At 44.9% G+C, this 14,472-nt stretch overlaps 1 protein-coding gene across 1 annotated transcript in view; it reads left to right on the top strand.

Moving 5' to 3' along the window:
- LOC144753457 (gamma-aminobutyric acid receptor subunit pi-like) overlaps nucleotides 1-14,472 on the top strand; it is a 518,120-nt gene that overhangs the window by 156,283 nt on the left and 347,365 nt on the right. The window lies entirely within an intron of this gene.

Raw genomic sequence — 14,472 nt, 5'->3', positions numbered from 1 at the left:
GTCAGACAGTCGTTGGATGAGGACCTGCTGGTTAACAGTGTCGAAAGCCGCACGTAGGTCCAGGAGGATCACTGCCACTGATCCTCCTGCGTCCAGGATGCATCTGGCCTCCTCAACTACTGCCAGAAGGGCGGTGTCCGTACCCTGTCCAGGGCGAAAGCCAGTCTGTGAGTTCTGGAGAAGGCTGTTAGATTCCAGGAAGTGGGAGAGTTTTTTATTGACTAGCCTTTCTGTGACCTTGCTAAGTCCGGGGAGTAGGGAGATTGGCCTATAATTGGCCAAATCCGCTGGATCTAGAAGCGTTTTTTTAAGAAGGGCTTTGACAATGGCTCTCTTCCATGCAGGAGGAACCACTCCATGAAGCAGCGATGAGTTAATGAGGTCAGTAACAGGTGTGGCGATGGTGGGTGCAATCATTTTTAGGATACACATGGGAACCGGGTCGCTAGGTGAGCCACTTTTAATGATGGCCAAAGTTTTGAGTACTTCGTCCACTGACACAGGGCCAAAAGTACCCAGGTGGATGGCTGGTTTGGCTGGTTGATAGTTTAGGTCTGCTCTTTGACTGACTTGGGGCAGGGTGGTAAGAATATTTTGAATTTTTCGTCAAAATAGTTTGCCAGTTTGTTACATTTGTCCTCAGAGGTGTCATGAGCTAAAGGAGGGTCCGGCACTTTGAGCAAATCCCTTATGATGAGGAAGGTTTCTCTAGCGGAGTTGGAGGACTTTTTGATTCTATCGTCGAAGAACTGCCTCTTGGTATTACGCAGGGCCGTTTTGAATGTTCTCATGGCGGTACGATATTCATCTTTTCCGGATCTAGTCCCGTCTTTCCTCAAGGAGCTCTCCAGTTTTTTACATTCTTTCCGTAGTAATTTTAGCTCGGGTGTGTACCAGGGGGGGGGGGGGGTTAGCTCTTTTCTCCTTTTTCTGGGTGCTTTTTTTGGGAAGAATAGAGTCGAGTGAATGAGTGAGCCATTTTTCAAATTTCGAATCTGCAATCACTGGGTCGAGTGCAGGGGGGGGTAGGACTGTTCTAGTATGGAGGTCCAGTTTTCAGCCGAGAGTTTGGACCAGGCTCTATCCATGACACGCGTCTTGAGTGGTTGGGGTGGCGGGCACTGATTTGCCAGGATAGAGGGACCAAAAAGCGTTCCGTCCACGGGAGTGGGTGGGGAGGTGTAGTTTTCAGCTCGTGGATGTTGGTGAAAATAGGGTCAAGTAAATGACCTTTGTTGTGCGTCGCCTCAGAATTGACTAGTTTTAGTTCATATGAAGTGAGGTCAAGGATGAGATCAGACGCTACCGAGTCCTGGGGGTCATTGAAGTGGAGATTGAGGTCTCTTAGGATCATGAAGTTGGGGGTGGAGGCTGCTAGTGTAGTAACGGTTTCTATTAGGGCACTAGAGAACCGATTCGGGCTCCCCGGTGGGCGGTATACGAGTAGTCCGGAGAGGGAGACTGTGGTTGATAATTGTATAGCGAAATGGCAGCTCTCACAGTCTTCAATGCCACTATCTTTTACTCTGCATACAGATTGTTCCCTATAAATTAAGGCAAGGCCTCCTCCTCTACCGAGGGGTCTGTTCTGGAAAAGGATTAAGAATCCTTGGGGGAGGGAATTTACGATGTCGGCTTCCAAATTGAGTGTCAGCCACGTTTCTGTAAGGAACAATATGTCTATCTTGTGGTCCTGAATTAGGAGGTTTATCTCTAAGGAGTGTTTCGGGAGGGATCTACAATTCAGGAGGCCCAATTGAAGGGCGTGGTGTCCCACGGTGGTGGTGCGGTGTGGGCTGCATAGGTTGCAGTTGATTAAGGTTTTTTCCTCTTTGTGAATATAGTGGCAGTTAGCGTTTTTCGTGGGTTTGAGGGACAACAGGTCTTTTTGAGTATAGCTGTAGCGATCCCCTGTGGAGTGGGGCATAGGTTTGGGGCCTGGGGCCGGCTGGGCCCGGACGGGCACAGACGGGCTTACCTTTGGCTTACCTTTGGCGCGCTGGCGGCGCGCCCGCTGGGCGCGTCCGCTGCGCGTCCGGTTGAGGCACATTTTAAAGGGTGAAAGGGGGCGTGGCCTGAGAAATGTGGGCGTGGCCTCACTTTCCCTCGGAAATGGCGGCAGAAATTTTTCAGAGCCCCGCTGCAGCGTTAATATCGGCTGCGCGGTGCTGAGACGGCGATAAGAGGAGGGGGAGTGCTCTGGGCAAGGTGAATCACACAGGTAAAAACAGTTTTCTAAAATAACAGTGCTTACATTTTTTAATGCTCGTGTCTCCCGGCTTCCGCCTCAGGAGCTGTCTGTGGCTAATGCGTGCTGGGACTGTAGCGCGGCTTAAATAAATTCCCCCTCAGGAGCTGTCTGTGGCTATGGGCCATATGTATGAATGAAGCAAATTCGCATTAGCAAACGGCAAACGGCAAAATTCGCAGAATTTCGGCGTTTACGAATGCGAATTTGCCAAATGGTATGTATAAAAGAAAATCTGGTGCAAAACAAGGAATCGCAAAATTTGCGATTCCTTATTCTGCAATTGCATTTAAGGAATCGCTAATTTTGCGATTCCTTAAATGCAATGTATGAAGCAAAAAAAAATGCAAATTGTCCTTAAGGAATCACAAATTACCACAAACTTCAAGTTGGTGGTAATTTGCGAATTCCTTGAAAAATGCACATTTCTGCATTTTTCAAAGTGCCATGTGACGCACATACATGCCCTTAGGGCATGTATGTGCGCCACATGTGCACCCATGCTTATTTCAGGGGTGCAACAGGGTGTCCTTTGGACACCCCTGCACCCATGAAATTATTCTCAAGTTGCGATTCTCAAATTGCGAATCGCAAATTGAGAATAACTTCCCATTCATTCCTATGGGCCTCCTGGCCCATAGAAAGGAATGGGAAAGTATTCCTTAATTGCGATTCGCAATTTGCGAATCGCAATTAAGGAATACTGAGAATTCGCAAAATAATTGCGAGTTTGTACATACATCCCAATTTGCGATTCTGAAATAGCGATTTTTAAAAAATCGCTATTTCAGAATCGCAAATAAGGTTGATGATACATATGGCCCTATGTCCTTTTTACTCGGTGTAACAGGAGTGAGGCCTACATGCTCACTCACCCTTTTAAAAGTTCTGCTTCTGTGTGCTTAACTCACCTTTGGCCTACATCAGGTAGCTTTGGAGAGCTTTGCAGCTCAGGAGTAGTGACTGCGCTGGATGTATGTGTGCCTGGAAAGGGTACAGTACAGGGATAGAGCACTACTGTGTAGCAGATGTTGGATTAGTGCATGTGCTGAGTGTATGTATGTCTGTGATGAATACATGACATGAAAGATGTAGTAATGTGCCTTGCGTGTGCAATTAAAGTATGTGCTGAGTATATGTGTGCTTGCGTGAAGTACAGTACTGGAAGATGGAAGTATTGTGCAGTTTGCACATGGTGAGTGTGTGTGCTGGCAGTGTGTGCATTTGCAAATAGCTCCCCCTGGTACAGTATAGAGAAGCTTCAGTGCTCAATGTGCGCAGACTGAATGTGTGTACTGAATGTATGTGTCTTTGTACTGGTACAATGGATGGAGGGAACAGTGCTGGGCAGTAAGTGTGCTGTGAAAGTATACTGAGCTAGTGTGCCTGCAATGGTACATTACATGGAGGAACCTGAGCTCCATTTTGGGAAGCCCAGGTCTGCCTGGTGAAGACATGAAGAGCAAAGGAATCCCCCCAGACAGATTTGTGTATTGCTGCATTCCTGTGAGTTGAGTGGGGCACACTGTAGGAAGGCAGGAAGGGACTCTCCCTTACACTTCAAAAGGTGTCTCTTTGATTCAATGATAGATCACAAGTAAGGGGCCTGGACCAGCCGCGGCCTGTGCCGGTAAGAGCGGAGGGGGTGTAGGGACGGGTGGGCGGGGATTTCGACAGTCGACCACAAGGAAAAATTAAATAAATAAATAATTTTCCCTTGTGTACAAGTGTTTGGGTCATGGCCTAGATGACAGGATTACTGCCATGACCGGTGCGTCAAGCCCGCCAGCTGCACGTAACTGATTCACTGAGGATCACAAGGATGCTGCCGAAGACATCACACCCTCACTGGAGCTCCAGTCGGGAGTCAGAGAATGTCCCCTCTGATAGTGGAAGAGTCACTAACCTCATGTTGGCCAAGCAGGAGGAGCTCTGATCACTGGATGAGCCAGCAGCATCGCATGCTCCCAAGTGAACAGCATGCAGCCCGTCTTCACCAAACAGGTTCTGGACTCAGGAGTGCTCACGGAGAGTGCACTTGCTGCACCAATGAACACTTTCGTACCGCAGGAGCGGGTAAGCCCAGAGCAGGGTCTGTGGGGCCAAGGGATCTCCTGCTGGTGGTGCTGCTTCACCATAAGATACTTTTAACTAATAACGAAGGAGTGAAAGGAGAACTCTTGAGTAGGGCCTACTAGTAAGCATTCCCTGGATGAGCCACCAGTAAATGGGGAATAACCCTGAACAGGTTACAAAGTAGAGGGTGGGACAGGAATCTGTCTGACAACTACTAGAGCCCTGACCTCAATGGGAGTGGGTTATTGCATATGAGTATTTTTATTCCTTTGCAAGTGTGGAGTTAGAAATGAAATACTTATTTTTCTTATAAAAGTAACTATTGGACTGGGCAATGACTTATTGCTGTACTGTATGCATGTTGGTTTATGAGTCGTGTTCACTTATCTGCATCTAGACTTTTCCCCTGAGGAAGTATGTGACTGCTCATCCACAGCTACCACTAAGAGTCAAGTGCAGAAGGGGTGCCTGTCCCAGTTGCTCAGGATCCATAGTAGATCAGGCCCTAGGACATCAGGAGTAAGGGGACTAAACCACCACAATTGGGCCCAGTAGCCGCTGCATACCCTGTGGCCCTCTGACAGGGTTACTGACACAATCCATCTTCCTGCTGGCTTCCTCCAGGACTCTGTTTGAAGTCCTTTCTCTTCTTTGCTGGGCAACTCCATCATGTGCCAACTATTTCTCCATAAGTTGAGCAAGTCGGTGTGGTGCTATCTGTAGTTTGTTATATCCACAAATTACATCAGACTAATTGACTCCTAAAACACACAATGTATAGATACATAATTTGGATTGATGCTCATCTACCTGTATAAATTGTATTGTGGGACTACAGGTTCCTGTCCCTAGTGCATTTCAGAGGCCAGTTATCTGGAGTGGTGAGCTGTAAGAGTAAAGCAGTGCATGATATTTGGCTTGGACTGACACATCGTTCATGTCGTCTTTTTTGGAACAATAAATGACCATTTTGGTGTCCTGCGGAACAAAATAGCTGATCATTGCTTTACATTAAAAGGTCATTAGTTTCAACTTACTTCTAATGTCATCTACAAATTTTACCGGCTGACACAATTATATCACCCCTTAAAGATAGGACTGGCTGATTGGAGCTCGATTGCAATTTCCTGAATCCCACAACCGTGACTGCTTACATTCAATTTATTTTATTTATTTTTATTTCGGTGCTTGTATAGCGCAGGACTCGAACCCCGAAGGGGTATCTCCGCGCTTGATTCGCCAAATGTGCATCAAAACAGAGCTTTAGGAAGGCATATGAGACTATGCTGTCAGGAACAGATGTGTCTTAAGTGTTCTCCTGAATTTAAGATAGTCGGTAGTTTGTCTCAGGCCAGGGGGAAGTTTATTCCAAAGGGTGGGGCCCATATAGGATAGGGCTCGCCCACCCTGCCGTACCTTTCTAACCGGCGGGATCTGTAGCAATAGTTGGCCGCTGGAACGAAGATGACGTTCTGGGTTCTAGATGTTAAATTATTCAGTCAAATATTGAGGGCCTGAGCCAAACAAACTTTTGTGTCTGACACAGCAGATCTTCAACTTAACCCGTTGACGAATGGGCAGCCAATGGAGTCTTTCAAGGAGGGGGCGAGAACGCGTTCTAGGAGGGACATTTAAGACCAGTCTTGCCGCGGTGTTCTGGGCCACTTGCAGTCTGCTGAGTACCTCTTCATTAGCAGACAAGAAGAGGCCATTACAGTAATCTAGCCGGCTGACTACAAGGGCCTGGACAAGGGTCTTTCTGAAAATGTCCGACAAGAATGGAAATACACGCCTCAGAAGTCCTATCATCTGAAAACAGGACCCTGTCACCTGGTTTGCATGCTCTTTTAATAGTAATCCCTGGTCCAACCGTACACCTAGGTTCTTCACTGTCTGTTAAGGGCCGGGAATAGGTCCCAGATCGAGTGGCCACCAATCCGGAGACCAAAGGAGAGGATTTTTCCCGAAAAGCATGACCTCTGTTTTGCCCACATTACATTGTAGGCAATTAGAGGCCATTCAGTCAGACACTGCTCTCATTCCCTCCGCAAAAGAATGTTTGATTGCGGGAGTGAGGGTCTGGAATGGAAACAGAAGCTGAGTGTCGTCAGCATACGACACTGGCGTGAATCCATGTATTCTCACAATGTCAGCTAAAGGGGCCACATACAGGTTGAATAATGTGGGACTTAGGCATGAGCCCTGTGGAACCCCCTTGGTGAGCTCCCTAGAAGTGGAGCGGTAGGGATCCAAGCTGACACTTTGTGAGCGGCCTGAGAGAAAACTCTCAAACCAGGACAGGGCCAAACCTCCAATCCCCACCTTCTGCAAGCGGCTGAGAAGAGTATCATGCGAGACCGTGTCGAAGGCTGCGGACAGATCCAACAGCACCAGAATCATGGAGCCTCCTCTGTCCTGTGCCATCCTGATGTTATCTGTCACAGAGAGGAGTGCTGATTCGGTGCTGTAGTTGGGTCTGAAACCTGATTGTGTATGGTCAAGCCCTCCTGATGCCTCGATACATTTAGACAACTGGGTATTCACATGTTTCTCGGTCAGCTTGCTTAAGTATGGCAGAAGGGAAATTGGGCGGAGGTTGGATAGGTCTGTCCATGGTGAGGCCAAGTTCTTATGAATAGGGTTAACTACCGCTCTTTTCCATTCTTGGGGTACCCGACCCTCCCTAAGAGAAAGGTTTATTATTGATTGAATCATAGGGCCAAGTAGGTTGCATAAAGAAGCAGCCATTTTGGCAGGCAGGAAATCCACAGGAGACCCTGTTTTAATATAACTTGTCAATAAATTGATGTCATCTAAACCAATCTCCGGGAAGACAGTGAGTGTAGGTGTAGGTATGTCACTATTGTGTAGGCTTGATGGTGGAGAGGTACTGACGGCGTTATCCTTACAATTAATTACTTTAAAAAAAATCATAAATCAGCTCTATTTTATTTTCAAAGAATAGGGAAATGTTGTCACACAGGGATTGAGAGAAATCATCAGGACTCTCACAGGCTACAGGTTTCACAAATGTCTGTAGAATCCTGTTGAGTTCTTTGGAGGAATTGCCTGCCCCTATCAACTGTGAAGTGAGACAGCTCCTCCTGGCCAGCCTGATATTTTTGTGGTATAAGGATAGGGCATCAGCATGTTCTTTCCTGCTTTCCTCTGTGTGGTTCTTTCGCCATACTTTTTCCAACCTCCTACATCCCTGTTTCTCTATTCTAAGTTTTTTCAGTTTACCATATCTCTTGTTTAGATATGGGAAGCTGTTTATGCAATTTCATAGGGGCCAACACGTCAAACGCCTCTAAAATAGAGGTATTAAACTTAGATAAAGCAGAGTCCACATTGTCCGTAGCTAGGACCATGGGTTCTATCCACACTTTCTGTAGGTCATCCAGTGTCACCTTATGCCGTTGTCTACGCCACTGGGGCGGAAGGGCCGGCTGTTTATTAGGTTTGTCCAGGCCAAGGAGAAAGAATTCCGACAGAAAGTGGTCGGACCATATTACTCGGGTCGAGGGTCGACATAATATCTTAGCACAGTTAGAAAAAATTAAATCCAGTGTGATGGTTGTGGCTGTTCCTCTCCAAGGCTGACCTGGTCTGTATGTTTCGTGTGAAATATGATGCCATTTGTTGTCTGGAGGTGCATGTTGCAGCATCTCTATGTGATTGTCACTATATTTGTGCCTTTGATCTGATGCCATTTGTTGTCTGGAGGTGCATGTTGCAGCATCTTTATGTGATTGTCACCATATTTGTGCCTGTCATCTACACATCATCCTCTGTGCTTTCTGCAACATGCTCCTCATCTGACACCTGCCTTAGGATATTACCTCCTTTTCCTTTCAAATTATCCCCCTTTCACATTTTCCCTACCATGCGTTCCCCCATCTTTCTCCCCTTACTTATTGGTCCTTCTTCCAGCCCTTTACAGTCACCTCTTCCTTCTGCTACTGAGGTGGTATTACATCTATATATTCTCTGCGACCCAGGATTTTGTCCCTAGCTAAGCCTACTTTTGGCCTACTACTGTTAATTCACCTACTCATTGTTTTTTTTTTCCAGAGCTAAGCACTTCATTCTGAATTTTCCTCAGCCCAGGAAGGATCCATTCCCATTTTTTATCACTCTTGCGCAAGGAGTACATCATTTTAGTAAATATTTCCGGAGATTATTGGCTAGCGCTAGTGGTGCTGTACCAAGCTGGGGCATGGGCGTAGGGTTGTGGTAAAGGCAACAAGAAATATGTTGGCAGACACATTTTTTATTTGTTTATACTAAAAGAAATTGATTAGCAGATGGAAGAGTCTGTGGAAGAAATACTTTGGGCTATATTTGCAGAGGATTTATTATATTGCTGTTAAGATTATTTTCTTGTTCTCACTGTTGTCAGAAAAACAACTGGAGTCATTTTAATTCTTGAGTGTACGTTTTGGTTCGCTATCTGTTGCTAGATTTGATATGTATTTGATATACAGTTGCTGTAAGTTTTGTTTTAATTGGCGACTGCAGCGGGGCTGTGATAGTCCAACTGCCCAATTCGTAATAGTGTGGTCGGGAGACCACTGCGACCCCTCGATTCTGGTGATCCACGGATCGCCAGACTCTTAATCGGGCCCTTAATGTTTAATTTTCATGAACAGGACACCTAATGAAAGAGACCTCTTACATCCTCTTCTTGCCCCTTTGTCGGGCTGTGCGGATGGTAGAAAGAAATCCATACTGTCTGAGAGGTGGGGACAGAGGGCAGGTTAATCTCACCGCTGTTGGCTCATGAAAGACAATGATCGTCTTAGCAGGCATCTGCCCTGCTGCCACCTTAGTCTTATCCATGTGATGAGCTCAGGATGAGACTTGAGAGGTAAAAAGGGAGCTTCACTGACAAGATCATGAAGTGATGGCCAGCAAGTCCCATCACACACTCTTGTGGGATGTAGACCACTCTCTTGCTGCCATCTGCTCTACATCACACAAGCAGTGTGTGATGGGACTTGCTGGCCATCACTTCATGATCTTTTGAGTGAAGCTCCCTTTTCAGGTAGGGCAAAGTGTACAGGGGGCAAAAAGAGGTTCTTGCTGACAATAAATAGGGCTTACGGTTTTATGGTATTTATTTTTGAACATTTCCATCTATATTTATCCATATTTATTTTTGGGGTATTTTATCTATATCCACATTTTTTTTGTGTTTTGTGAATAAATGAAGCAGTAACTCGTATATTTCTAAATCTATTTAACCAATAAATGTACACTCATACTTTGATGTCTCTCTGACTTTAGCACAATTATCAGCCATTTATAATTAAACTATAAAGCCACATGAAAAGATTTGCATAATAGTGCAAACATTAGTTGATATGCAGTTGTTTAAAGAAATTAAATGTGTTTTTAACTACATATCTGAATCTGCATGACTATTGACAAGGAATTCACGAACAACAACAAGGAGAGTCACTGAGAAGATGCTACATGTTCTGTATTTTTCTACTTTTGAAAAATATACACAGACTGGAAACACATTGATTTCTGTCTGTATTTTCGGTAGAAATCAGTAAAAAAGGAAAACTGGGAGCCTTAATCAAAAGGAAGGGGAGAGAAAGTCTATGTTTCTTTGCTCATGAAGGGAACATCTAGTCTATGCTTCCAGCTAAGGATTGGGTTACAGATTGTAAAATGAAATATGGGGCGTGCAGACAATCAGATGCTACTACTCATCAAAGTGACTGCTAGTCTCAGAAAACCTTCAACATGTTAGCATATGCTCTCAGCCCCAGTTTTTAAATATGGCCAGGAATATAGATAAATAAAAGAGAGCCATACATCCCATGAAAGTCAGGTGAGAAACCTCAGATTTTCTGATGTGTCCTCCATGCACACAGAAGAGATGACTTGCATCAGGAGGAATTTTCCAGGCTGACACGTACTACTCATCTTTACAGGTAAGGGAGTGGCTAATGAAGCCAAAAGAGACAAAGGCACACTATGAGGAGGAGAGACCGATTTAAATTCTCACTACAGACAGCTAATACAGGAACTCCTAGTACTAATAGATCACTGTCCTGGTACAGTCTACTCCCAACCTATACAGTGTTGGGTTTAGAATTACAAAGCAACACAGAGAGCCATGCGGCCAAAAACTGGTGAAGAGTAATCTGATATGCCCTCTTCTTGCTGCTCATGAAAGAGACACGTAGTCCCACAAAATAAATGTCCTGTTGGAGTCTTCTCTTCAGCCCTGTTTCTATCTCGGGGCAGGCATCTAGAGAAAATGTGAGCCATGCTACCAGCTTTGTAGGCAAAGAAAGGCAGAGCAAGGAGGTTTATGGATATTGTATTGTAATGTACTTTATTGTTCAATCAATTAAAATCATTACAATATACTATCATTACCAAATGCTATAAAAGAGAAATGTTAAAAGGAGTCACTGGTTTTGCTTAAAACTTAAATAATCTTGGGGCATATTACCAACAACTAGCGATAATTTTTGTCTCTAACTTGTTTAGAGACAAAAATTTTCGCCGCACATCGGCGATTTTTATCGCAGATAAACCTTGCTATTAGCAAGGTTTATCGCAAATGCGATAAAAAACGGCCGCAATGCATGAATATCGCTGAAAAGTCAGCGATATTCATGCATTATCGAGCAAATGCTCTTAGCCATGTTATCCACCTCCCATTGGATAACATGGTGAAGAACTGCTCAGGGCAGGTGTTAGCTTTTGGAGATATTCGCGCTTAGCGCGAATATCTCCAAAAGTTGGTAATAGGAGATAGCGATGTTAGCGACTGTTTCCAGTCGCTAACATCTTGGCACGCCCACTTTGCATGTCATTAGTGATAAATATCACTGACATGCAAAGCGGGGCCCAAGATGGTCGCTATCTCCTATTAGCTGTCACTAACTGGTGTTAGCGACAGCTTGGTAATAGGGAGATAATTTTATCTCCGCTTTCTTGGCTTTTAAAGCCAAAAAAGCGGAGATAAACCCCTTGATAATATACCCCCTTGAGTCTTAAAAACAATTGTCCTGGCTGGAGCTGAAGTGCTGGTGCATAGAAATCGCTTCTGCAGTTGGGGGCCCAGATAGATCTTCTTTTTAAGTGGACCCTGTGCCCAATAAAAAAATTAATTTAATATCGGGCAATTTAGAACATCTGAGTTTTTCTGGTTTAACTTACTTAGTCTACTTGTCTTAACTTTTTTTTTATCCCTTGTGTGCCTGGGCTTTGTAATGACTGTAATCCGAAGCAGGACTCTGGATTTATTGTAGACATAGGACTGGTGTTATGTTTTAGCAATTATCTGGAGCAAGGAGGTGCAGTTGAGGGCCTGTGTCCTTTGTGTTGGATCCTTTGACAAAAAGCTTCAAGGGTCTGGCGACTGGTATCCAGTGAGTATGTGGGTCGGCTTTGCTTTGGGTCCTTGTGGTGAACCACTTGGTGGAATCAAGTGAGTCTGTGGGTTGGCTTTTCTTCAGATCCTTGTGGTGGACTGCTTGCTGGGAACCAGTGAGCCTGTGGTTCGGCTTTTCTTCGGGTCCTCATTGTGGATGACTTGCTGGGATCTGGGGAGTCTGTGGGTTGTTTTTTCTTCAGATCCTTGTGGTGGACTGCTTGCTGGGATCCAGTTAGCCTATCGGTCCGCCTTTCTTTGGGGCCTTGTGGAGGACCACTTGTCAGGTGGCAGATATTGGAGAAGTTGTCAAGGAAGCAAGCACTTTGGATAAAATCAATAAACTGAAAACAAAGCAGTCTTGTTGTGACTCATCAGATATAGCCGAGTTGTTTATTCAGTATTTCTTTATTGACTTCAAGTTGCAGGTCAGTAAATATATACATCAGTCTATAAGCCAAGTGAACCTAATACGCCAGCTCCACCAGAAGCAGCCTGCCTGCTGCTCAGCCCATCTCCAACTGTCACCACTCATCCACACAGGCACCCAAGCATTCCATGCATCACAGTCACACCAACATTCCAATTCCATCTCTCACTCTGGCTAAGCAGCTAGGCGACAGCTAGGCTGGGAAGCATTTATAAATACAATTAGGATATAGCAATATCCCCCTCCTTTTAAATGAAAAATAAAAGTGTGATAAAACATGGGGGGAACTATAAACATGCATTTACATAAGCGGAGAAAAAGTTCAAGAGTCAGGGAAGCAAACTATAATAAAAAAATGCAAGAGTCTGAACACAAAAGAATCAGAAAGAAAAGGTAAACGTATTGACAAGCAATAATGAACTCACCCGCCCCAACAAAACATTTCAGAGAAACATGAGCAGAAAGGGTAAACCCACACCTAGACAAACACCCATGACAAAAACTGTTGGTTGAAAACAAATGTGTAAGGGACAAAACCCAAAAGACCAACCCTGTGTAAGGGTGTCAAACTAATGAACATATATAACACAAAATGAATTGAACACAAAGTGTACAAGAGGTGAAGCACAAGGTGGCTTACACACCCAACAACAACACGTGAGGCGCAGGGCGACATACACACAGGACAACAAGTGAGGCGCAGGGCGACTTACACACACAACCACAACAAGTGAGGAGCAGGGCGACTTACACACAAGACAAAAACACATGAGGCACAGGGTGACTTACACACATTCTGACAAGACGTGCAGTGCATGGCGACTTAAACACAAGGCAACATCACACAAAATGTCCATAGTGGGAGACCAACACATGGACCCAGAATGACCAGAAAAACCCTCAAGTAAGGGAGTATAATGTGACTACCACCACCTCAAACTAAAGTGCCACCCATGTGTAAGAAAGCGTAAACTGTGGCATCACAAAACAGTAAACTAGAGAAAACAATTAAACAAAATGATCCGTAAGTCATGCAAACTCCATTCCTATAAATGTAGTACATATAGACTATAACCCACGCCGGTGAGTGACCTCTCACCCGAGAACTACTAGACAAGAATCTCCCTTGTGTAAGGCAACCAAATCTTTAACATCACCATATCAAAATGCTAGAGTAGAAAAAAAAACATGAACTATGGATCAAGCAAACACCTTTCTTATGACATTAGTATGTTTTTATAAACGAAATTTAGCCCAAACAAAAGCAAAACACAGCAAAACCATCTGTGAGCGATATCTCACACGAAATAGCTAAAGTCACTGAGCTTTTACATTGAACTAGTTCATGGGTGCACTGTGCTGATGATGACACAGCACACTATGAGCCAGAAGTAGGCCCCTAATGACATAGTTTGAACAAAATGTGCACTTATAAAGCACCGGAAATAAATTACTTCAAGCAAAGACTCAGTTTTATTGGCAATAGTTGCCACCTGCAACCATACTTATATCAGGGTTATTTGTGGCTACTGTGAGACCGTGCGCATGCGTTTTGTCGCAGACATGCACACGATGCCCAAATAATAGAGTACATGTAAAAGAGGTATAGAGCCGCTGTCCACCTGGATACAGCGAAGTACACGGTCCCCTTCAAATCACTGTTAAACTTTATTGAAAGAACAACGTGGCTGGCAGAATACGAACAGAATACTTTGTGGCTCCGATGCTTGTTCGGAGCCTCCAATCCTAAAATGGCAGCACGCAGGAGACCCCATGTCGGATGGCTCCTGGCACACTCGTGAAGCAAAATGTTGCGCCGAAGCAACAATGACCGGAAAGAGTGTGTCTCGTCACAAATGAAGACTCGGAGACTCAGCTTGACCCCCAATGATGCAGGTAAGATTGAGCGTGCAATTAATAGACTCGTCCCACAGTTTTTTAAAAAGTGCTCAGTGGTTGAACTGCCAGGGAAGCCACACGCCAAAATTCCCACACAATGTGTCATTAACATGGTTGTTTAATGCCCGAGGTACCAAGTAATAATGACTGAAGCCACAGAAATGCCACCAGAACGCTGCGACCTCGGTCCACAGCGGACACAGCAATGTGCCGTAAATGTCGCTGGTAAAACGACTGGAGCACAAAAGTCCAAAACAGCTTTCTGTATAGCTTAGGCAGATATGCCCCCAAAATCTCCAAAACACTGCTCTTGCCTGGGGCACCGCAACCAGGTGTCACATGAACCACTGCACATTCCTCAGCAGCTGTAACAGACCAAAGGGACATTTCTCCCCCTAACCAAAGCAAGCACGCACT

Source organism: Lissotriton helveticus, chromosome 5_1 (genome assembly GCF_964261635.1).
Source record: "Lissotriton helveticus chromosome 5_1, aLisHel1.1, whole genome shotgun sequence".
Classification (NCBI taxonomy): domain Eukaryota; kingdom Metazoa; phylum Chordata; class Amphibia; order Caudata; family Salamandridae; genus Lissotriton; species Lissotriton helveticus.
This window is presented reverse-complemented; position numbering and strand designations above follow the sequence as displayed.